At 39.7% G+C, this 10,710-nt stretch overlaps 1 pseudogene; it reads right to left on the minus strand.

The window, feature by feature from the left end:
• Window positions 1-543: 543 nt before the first annotated feature.
• On the minus strand, window positions 544-1,998 carry LOC102989604 (mitochondrial-processing peptidase subunit beta-like; annotated as a pseudogene).
• Between the last annotated feature and the right edge of the window lie 8,712 nt (window positions 1,999-10,710).

Consider the following 10,710-nt stretch of genomic DNA (forward strand, 5'->3'; position numbering starts at 1 on the left):
TCTTAGATATCTTAACTATAGTCCCTATGTCTTCTTTTCCAAATATATTTAATTCCAAATATTTGTTCATTTTTTTTATAAAGTTAAGATTATTTTTTAAATTTATTTATTCATTTATTTAATTTTTGTCTGCATTGGGTCTTCGCTGCTGCACGCGGGCTTTCTCTAGTTGCAGTGAGTGGGGGCTACTCTTTGTTGCGGGGCACAGGCTTCTCATTGTGGTGGCTTCTCTTGTTACAGAGCACAGGCTCTAGGCACGCGGGCTTCAGTAGTTGTGCCACACGGGCTTCAGTAGTTGTGGCTCGCGGGCTCTAGAGCGCAGGCTCAGTAGTTGTGGTGCACGGGCTTAGTTGCTCCGCGGCATGTGGGATCCTCCCGGACCAGGGCTTGAACCCATGTCCCCTGCATTGGCAGGCGGATTCTCAACCACTGAGCCACCAGGGAAGCCCTGTTCATTTCTTAAAAAGAATTTATAGCTTAAAACTTGCAGATCACTATTAGTTTTATTAATAAGTATTTCTAAATATTTTGACTAAGAGCATTTTAATCACAAAACCAGCATATGTTACTGCAAGTCTAGTTAAAATCTTGCTCAGCAGAACCAACAGCAGCAATAGCTAGACCCTTATCATAAACATATTTAGCGCACACTTTTTGAACTGTCTCAGCATCTAGAGCATCAATTCCTGCTTCCAAGTCAGGGATGGGAATTCTTCTAATATAACGTAACATTTGCCTACCAATATCTTCACCGTGGAGTTGAACCGCAGAGTTGCAAAAACATGTTTTGTTTCTAGAAGAATTTTTGTACTACTTTATTTTCAGTGACACTTATACAGAGTCACATGTTTTCTTTTTGAACAACATGTAGCATGCCTGCAGCAATGTCTGGTTTACAACTCATATAGAGTCCCCACAATCCTGTATCTGTGTAGCAAGTGTTGAAAGACTGCGAGCTATGGCAGAGGTTGCCACATCAGATGAGACAGGCTGGCTTACTAGTTAAATTCATTCCTCCTCTGAAATGGCAATCCTAGTTGCCAGTCAGTGTGTTTGCAACTATGAGAGCGATTGTATCAGGATGTTCCCAACCAACAGCTGCAACAGCTCTTGCAAGGTGTGTCAAAGGCATCTTGTCATCCCTCAAATAAATCTCACTTTCTGTGAATTTGCAGGGAGCCAGAGTTGTTCTTTTTCCTTTGTGTGTGGGAAAAAAGCCATCAAAAGGAAACTTTGTTAACTTAAGCTGTTCATTATAGGAGACTCCTCCAGCCATAGCAAGGACTATTCTTGGCCTCTTATAATGTGTGGTTATATAGTCCACTAAGTCTTTATGACTTATAGATTTGATATTTTCAGTTGGTCCCCACATTGTCAGTCCAAGTGCAGTATTTGATAAGCTATGGCATGAAGATAATAAAAAGGCAACTTCTTGTAAATTAGCTTTGATTTCGTGTATCTCTCTAAGGATTATTCTATACTTGTGTTCAGTCTCTGCTTCTCCCAATGTACTGTTTTGTGTTATATCAGCAAGAATGCGTACAGCTCTTGGCAAATCTTTAGAGAATTCTTTGGCGTAATACATGATCTGCTTTCTGGAGGTATAGTGTTGAAATGAGCACCTATGTTTTCATTTTCAAGTTCCAGATCTAATTTGAATCTCTTTTTGATAACATTGAAGTTCATATGTTCCAGAGACTGAGCTGTTCCATTATTCTTATTTTCATGTCAAATTCCAACATCAATCCAGAGACTCACTGTACATATTGACAATCCAGAGTTTTCAGAGGCCACTCTGAGTTCATTTTGCAAACATGTGACTCATGTTTCAAGAACATTCAGAGCAACTTGTATAGTGGCTTGTGCATTTCTCAATCTGTTGTCTCCAAATTATAATGACAACCCAGTGGCCCCTCTGATCAGCAGCCTCTCAGTGAAACCCCAGAGCCACTGCCATACCATGGGCAACAGCATGGCTTGGATCTCCACTGCTACCATCTCTTCTCAATGTCTTTTACCTTCTGTTTTATTTTTTCAATATCTTTTTCCCTCTGCTGAATATTGAGTAATGCTTCAGTTCTGTCTTCCAGTTCATTAATATTCTCTTCCATTGTATCTAATGCTGTACCTATACACTTAGTTTCTAGTTTCTTTTTTTTTTTTTACCTGGAAGTTCTATTTGGTTCTTTTTTAAAATCCACCTGACCGTATTTCAAAGTATCTAGTACCTTGTTATACTTCAAATAATCTCTTTCTTTTATTGAGTATCAAAACTACTTATTTTGTATTTCTTAATTGATAATTCCAATATCATCCATTTTTGTGGCTATAATCTTACTATTTTTTATTTCTGCTTATTCTCCCTCAAATAACTTGTTTCCTCTTGTGTTTTATAATTTTTATATTTCAGTGAGTTTATAATTACCTGAGGGAACTATTTGAGGCCTTGATTTAAGGAATATTTATCCAGGAAGTCATTATGAATCTTGAATCACTTTAAATTAAATTCCAAAGTTGAGTATTTGGGGACAACTTAGGTAGTGTGAATTCTAGATTTAGGCTCTAAACCCTCAGGAGGATCACTTGTAAATAGCAATTTTCAAGATAGACTTTACCCAGAGTCAATGTTGAGATAAGAAAGTTTCTTTACTATTTTCCTTTGTGGGATAGATTTTCTTCTTTTGGTTTACCTTTGCATTAAAAATGTCAACTTCTGTGTCCTGAACTATTTAGGGATCTTTTTATGTCTTAATCTGGTTTAAGTCCTAGGCATTGTATCCCCAACCCTGCTTGAGGACCATTAAAATAAAGACTCTAGGCCACCAGTGATAAGTTAATGACCACAGGGCCCCATTGCTTCAGGGTGGTTACCTCTGAAGATATGTGCTTTCTTGTATTTTTAGCCTCTGATGATTTCCATCATTTTCCTGACAGCTCAGGTAAGCATTTTAAGCATCTTTTATCTACACATTTTTAGGTGTTGTAAGCCGAGGAGGTTCCTCATGGTATTTATTCTGTAATATTGTGAGAAGTGGAAGTTTGGGCACTATTCTTAAATACTCTAATTTACAAGCTCTATTGTAAGATAAGCTGAATTGAGGAACAGATATAGTCCTCATCACTCCCCCTCACCCACCGCCAGATAGAAATCCTCTGAACCCCTCAGACTCAAACACTTGAGCTATTAGGGCCAAGTTATTATTTTATCCCCATTATAGCATGGCTGCTGCCCCATGAAACACTGGCTAACTTCTTCCAGTAGAAGACAAACTGAACATAAAATGAGAAGGAACAGTGTCTGGTTCCTGGATAGGTACCCAGCATGATGTACTTATTTTGAGCTTCACAACAACCGAATGAAATGAGTAACGTTGCTTTCATTTTATAAGTAAGAACACTGAACCTCAGTGATGCTAAGTAATTCATCTGAAGGCTACAGAAGGAGCCAAAATGTTCTGAAAGATCACCCAAGCACATCCTCCTAAAGCAGGCCTTCAGAGGACCTCTGCGTTAACCATTTACTTACTCATCCAACCATTTGTGAATCCATTCAAGAAACCTTTCTTGATAACTTACCATGTGTATGACACTGTGCTAGACACTGACCTACAAAAATGAATAAGACAAAAGAGCTTACATTCTCATATGGGAAGACACAGAAACAATTATCGTGCAGTAAGTTAAATGATAGGAGTTATGAGAACATTGGGAAGGGCATCACCCCTGAAACCAGCTCATGTATGGTTTAGGGGCAGAAAAAGGGAAGTTGGTTGCTGACTAAAACGAGTAGTGAAGTAGAGGTAGGCACATCAATAACAAGTGAAGGAACAGTCTTTCTTCTTTCAGGAGCTGGCTGTTCTTTTTTCTAAAAAGAGGGACATTAGAACTCAAAATGATTGTCTTGAAGAAGGATTTATTCTTTCCAGTTACCAAGAGCAAAAACTGTTGCAGTACAGGATCAGCTTACTTGCTAGTTGGGACAGATCAGTGATGGCTTGGTTATCCAGCTTGTGGTCTTTTCTAAAATTGAAACATCACACAGGGACAGACTTGTCTGGTACAATTGCTTATAATCGCACTTTCCTCTCGATTACACAGGTCCTTATATCAGGAGCTCTAATCCAATTTTCTCAGACCCCATCTCCCTACTGGCCAACAAAGGTTCCATGCTGGGTCTTGCAAAATTAAGCTATAAGCTTTTCTTCCACCAAAGATTCAACTCTAAGCACAGACGTCAGAGTTAATCCCGTTACCCCCTAGAAAAGTAGATTTGTCTTGCTGCCTTTTTTTAATGGTGAGGAATTTTCTTCTACTCAGCAACTTTCTTCACTTTGTTGGTTACACCTAATTGGGTTTACCTTTGTCTGAACCAACATGATGGACAGACCTTTCTGTGTTCTGTGTTTATTTCTAGGGCTTAAAATGTGGGTCATAGACACCGCTAGAGACTAACTATCCACTGGGAATCTTTATCCCACTCTACCTGTTTGTTCTGAAAACAAAACTGTTATCAGTGACTCTGGAAAACTGAACCTGGAGCTTTGAGGATGTTGTAGTGGTTACTTGATATTACAGCTAAACTGAGTATGCACAGTGGTGTTAATTGGGGTCATCCTCCAACATGCTTTAGAGGTCTGTGATTGCTACCCCTATAACCAAAGTCTCTTAAAGGCTGCATACTTATCAGTAGTTCAAACTGACCCTTGGTCTTTTAGATGAGTCACTTACCATCATACTTGGACATTTAATTCATTATTGGGGTCTTTCCTAACTAAGCTTTTGTTGAGTGATCTATAGTGCGTCCCCTATATCGATAATTCTCGGTAGTACAGTTTGGACAGGACAGAAAGACTTGTTTCAAATCCTGACTATAACACTTTTTAAAAGGGGGACCTTGGGCAAGTTACTCCATTAGTTTCTTCATCTGCAAAATTGGGACAATAATGTTCATCTCAAAGATTTGTTGTGAGGACTAAGTGAAATAACGTATGTAAGACATTTAGCATAGGACATGACTTAGAGTAAGCACTCAGTACGTAGTAGTTGTTCTTATTTCCTTACTAATAAGGGCATCGTGTTCACAGTTCTACCAAGAATGGGTTGCCGACTTACTGCCAAGAGGAGGGAGACTACAGATTTACATTCAAGATTGTATGAAGAGCAAGAACGACCAGTCCAATTGGAGGTTGGTAGACAGAGTTTGTATACTCATCTCTGCCCAGTCTTTGGCAAACATTTTACAATATTGCAAGAAATGTGAAACAGAGGGGAGGACTGGCAGAAAGTGAGGTAGATTGAAATTATGCAATTGTTATGCATCCCTGGTCCTCTCTGTTGCCACAGCTCAGGTCCATCATTCCCATTACATACAGGTCTGTGCTGCCTGCAGCTCCTTGTTGCTTCCCACTCAGGATTCATGAGATCATTTTGTCCTGTGTGCTAAGAATTGGGTCTTAAGGCACCAAGGGGAGCTGTGTTCGGTGTGGTAGTGAAGAAGACATACCAAAGTGACTGTAAGAAGAGCCCAGCTACAATAGTGTGCCAGATGCTTTGCTGAGAGTCTAGGAAACCATGACCATGACCATCTCTGTCCTCAGTTTGTGTACTACAGTCTAGTGGATGAGATAGACAGGCACACAAACAATGCCACTGTAGAGCAGTGAATGCCATGCAGGTTTCAGCGTAGGGTTCTAGAAACCACAGCTAACTCTCCTGGAGGTCAGAGATAGGGATATATATATATATATATATATATACTATATATATACACTCATTTAATATGTATACTATATGTGTGTGTATACGTACACACACACACACACGCACACACACACACACACTCATTTAATCCTTGAAGAAATCATGTGAAGGAAATGTGATTATGTCCATTTTTTTTTCAAATGAGAACATTGGGAGGCAAAGGTGTAAAGTAATTTGTCCAAGATCACCAGCTAGTGTGTAGCAGAGAATTCAAGGCAGGTCTGACTCAAAAGCCCATGAGTTTCCTTTTGTATTTTATAAAATTTTTTTCTGAATATGAAATGTTTATGTAGAAAAACCCAAATAATACAAAAAACAAAGGTGCATCCTCCTATATTCTTACATCTTAACTCACTATTAACATTTTATGGTTTGCACCCTGTCTTTATCTTCTGCAGTTTTAAATACATATTTATAAGATTGGCTCATATATATGCATGTACATATTTTTCCAGCTTAATTGGGGTGTAATTGATATATAACGTTGTATAAGTTTAAGGTGTACAATGTGATGATTTGATACACATATATATTGAAATGATTGAAATGATTACCGCAATAAGATTAGTTAACAGATCTATCATCTCACGTAATTACCTTTTTCGTGGTGAAATTCTTTAAGCTCTACTTTCTTAGGCACTTTCAAGTATACCATATAGTGCTGTTAACTGTAGTCATGCTGTTATTACATCCCCAGAACGTATTCATCCTGTAATCGGAAGTTTGTATCCTTTGACCAATATTTCCCCATTCCCCCCACCCCACCACTGGTAGTCACCATTCTAATCTGTTTGACTTTTAAAATTCCACGTATAAGCAATATCAAACTATACCTGTCTTCCTCTGTCTGACTTATTTCACTTAACATTCATGCTGGGTATGATGATATCCGTCACCGTTTAGATTTTTAATTTTTGGATTCCTACTAAACTGAATATTTTTCAAATGTGTAATGATCCATTATATTTGTTAATTTCCTTATTTTGAGAGCAAGTGTTAGGTGGGCAAACTAAGTCCATGGGCCAAATCTGGTCCGTCGTCTGTTTTGGTAAATAGAATTTTATCAGGACACAGCCATACCCTTTCATTTATGTATTGCCTGTGGCTGCTTTTGTGTCCTTCTGTAGAGTTGGGTAATTGTGACAGAAACAGTATAATCTGTAACTCCTAAAAAATTTACCATCTGGATCTTTACAAAAAGGTTTGCCACCCTGCTCTAGAGAAGAGACTCCTGTATTGTCAATCTCCTATTCCCTTTATCTTAGATTTTCAATACTTTCCTGTATGTCTTGAGTTGATTTTTTTCATGCTACTGATCCTCAGTCAGAGAGATGTATCTAGACCAGGTGTTGGTCACTAAGCGGGATGCAGGGATTTCCCTCAATTGTCCTTGCTGATCACCAGCCTTCTGGTGGAGTCCTTCTCAGGTCTACAGAAAAGTGATCGCACATTTAATTCCTAATCCTCAGTATCCAGCTGGTACTCATGTAACCTGCTCTGGGGTTCCGAGAGAGGATTTTCTATCTCCAGCCACAGTTTGTTTCTCTGATACAAATCATTAGTAATATCATTGGTATTTCTATTACTTTTGAGAGGCAATACAGTTGCCCCTTGAACAATGCAGGTGTTGGGGTACCCCCCTACCCGTGCAGTTGAAAATCCACGTATAACTTTACAGTCTGCCCTCTGTAACCACAGACCGTGTAGTACTGTAGCACATATTGACAGAAAAAATCTGCATAGAAGTGGCCCCGGGCAGTTCAAACCCATGTTGTTCAAGGATCATCTGCATAATATAATTTTTTAAAAGCACAGATTCTGGAATCAGATAGTCTGGTTAAAATCTCAGGTCTATCACTTACTAACAATGTGGATTTGGGTAAATTATTTTTTCTTTGTGCCAGTTTCTCAGCATCTGTGAAAATCATTGGGATTATGCTATTACCTTCCTCACAAGGGTAGTGAAAGAGACAGTTGGTGCTCACTAGGATATCCATGAGCTCCTTGACATTTCCCAGGCATCTTTGCTGTGATTGGGGCCATGTGACTATTCCAGCCAATGGGCTGCAAGTAGAAATGTCACGTGTCATTGCCAGGCTGGGGCAAGTAGGAGCTGGTTTGCCTTTTGCGTCCTCTCTTTCTCTATCAGGGTGCCCTTGGGTGGTATCACAAGACAGAGGGAGCCTGAATCCTTGAGTTACCACGTGGAGGAGAGTCTCTGCCTACTCAAATCCAACTTTGCAGGAGTAAGAAATAAACTTGTGTTTTGCTAACTATGAAGATTTTGGAGTTATTTATCTCATTTTTACCACAGCATAGTTTATACTATGCTGACTAATACAGGGTTGTTCTAAACACTGATTAAAACATAGAAAGCACTTGGATTAATGCCTAGAATATTAAGTGCTGTAAAAATGTTTCCCTTTTGTCCTCTTCTTAAAAGAACCATAATTCTTAGCATGGACCATTTTAGTTTCCACTTACATCTTTATCACTCTATTTATTACTCTACTTATGATGAACCAGCCTCATATGGATGTATTTACTACACACACACACACACACACACACACACACACATCATGTTGTCTTAAGGAAGTTAATAGTCTACAAGTAGGGCTAGAAACTTGGGTGTGGAGTGAAGTAAGAAAGAGTTCTCTCTCCATCTCAAAAGACAGCCACCCATGTATGAAGTTCTGCTTAGACAGACTCTGTGTCTCTGAGCAAGAGAAGGGAATCTATGTATCTTGCTACCATCTCTCAGGTTGCTAGGGCCACTCTGTTTCATGAGGGAAAGCACAAGCAGACTACCATTTTGTTTTCTCAGTACACTTCCATTCACCTTACGGTTAGTAGAAATTTCTCCCAGATTCTTCAGTAGGCTGTTTTTATCTTTCAGTGTTAATTATTTTCATCTTTTCCTGAGTCTCCATTGGTTCTTTCTCAAACCATCAGTCTTGTTTTTGACCTCCAGTCATGCTTCTCACATTCATTCATGCTTCTTACACAGATTATATTCCGTCTGTATATTCTCAATAAAGTTATTTTCATTTCAAAACCATCTTCTTTGATGACTCTTTCATTAGTTGGAAGCTGGAACACAGCAGAACAGATACGATTAAGAGAGTGGCTGAAGTTCAGTAGTCTCCATCTCCCACAGTGTTGCTTATTTCAAATAGCAAGCCATCCTTTGTTTCTTCTTTGACATATCAAGTATGCATAATGTAACTTCCTTATTCTTGGAAAACGGAACTCGATTATTCATGGTCTACATCCTGAGCCCTGGTATATATTGTCTTTCCATGCTGTTTTGGAGTCATAGGTTAAGGACGTGTGTATTAGCCAATTCTGGTGGAAAAATGAGTAGGGGCCAAATCATGAAGGGACTTAAGTGCCAAACTTAGGACTTTGCACTGTAGGGACTGTGGTAACTTGATACAATCTGCATTTAGGAAAGGCGATCCTGGTAGGAAACATGGAAGGAAGTAAAGAGGATGTAGCCCAAGAGCATTTGGTTTACCCTCTCACCCTTCAGGGAATAGAGAGGAAATATGGACTGTTGTTAGGAAGGTAGAACTGATGGACTTGGTGTCTGGTTGAAAAAGACAGAGGTGCGGTGATGCCAGGTTTCTGACTTGAGTCACTGTGAGTGCTGGTGTCATTTATTCATCAAAATGCAGCCCACAAGAGTAAAAGAAGATTTTTGGAGAAGAAGATAATTTCTTTTTTTTTGCATGTGTTGTGTTTGAGGTATCTTGGGAACATTCTGCTGAGGTGTCTGAAAGGCATTTGGATATATAGGCCCAGAACTCAGAGAAGGTAACTGGAGTAGAGAGGAGAGAAGCAGCTCAGGTAACCGTCACCTTTAGGCAGGTGGCTGAGAGATGTCATTACCTCAGGTAGAGCCCTGAGGGTTGTGAATAGGCAGCAGAGACCTGAGGAAGGGGCAGCAGTGTTACTGAAGGAGAGCTTTAGTCTGCTGTGCCCACGACACCCTGGGGATTCCCGGAGATTCTAAAGGGGAGAGAATCTTGAGTGGAGAGAAAGTAGGATCCCGATGTTCAGCTGCTGGGGACTTTGGAGCCAGCAAAAGCTGACATATTAACATGATCTTATTAGCCCCGACATGCAGAATGGTTTACCCATTCATCCTTCAGGGGTTACCTTATTATTCAGTAACAGAAAGGCCTCGGACTTTCCTCTTAAAAGCGTCATCTTGGTCTTTTTCCTCTTTCATCCACACCGAGCCCATTGCCTCATGTGGAGGCAACGTGTTGTGGAAATAGCAGGGACTCTAAAAACTTTCAATTCTAGATTTAAATTTGGGGTAGAAACTTACCGGCTAGGTAACATTGGTAAAACTGCTTCGCTTCACGGAGCCTCTCTTTCCTTTCTCATAACCTCACATATTGTTGAGATTAAATAAGGTAACATAAAGACATTTGACACAGCTAGTTTTCCCTATCTTTATTTGAATTGATGAGTAGTACTTTTATGCTTTAATGTCAGCATCTCAGCCAAAGACTTTTGTTTCAGTAAAGAGCACCTTTGTACCAGTACCTTTCATTGAGGTCCAAGAACCTGGCCCTCATTTCACTGAGTGTTGGTTTTAAGCTTGCAAAGGTGTGTCTCTCATAGGCTCTGACTAACTAGATAGGGTCCTCTTTCACTTTGATGAAGTTCCAGAAAGCCATTCTTCAACGAAAACCATTCTCCCGCCTTCTTTTTCTGTGACCCTTAGAAACTGCGGGCAAATCGTCTTGTAGTTCAATCTTGTCTGACACAATTTTGTCTGTCTGAGCCCCGTGAATGGAGACTCTGCTGCTTCTCTGCCTGCCTGTGAAGGCCTCGTCTGTCTCATTCATCTCCTCGAGGTGTGTGATCTCAAATTCCTATTTTATTTACCCACTGTGGTCATTGATTGAACTTCAGAGCCCATCGGTAGTCCTT

The sequence above is a fragment of the Physeter macrocephalus genome, chromosome 7 (genome assembly GCF_002837175.3).
Source record: "Physeter macrocephalus isolate SW-GA chromosome 7, ASM283717v5, whole genome shotgun sequence".
NCBI classification, from domain to species: Eukaryota; Metazoa; Chordata; class Mammalia; order Artiodactyla; family Physeteridae; genus Physeter; species Physeter macrocephalus.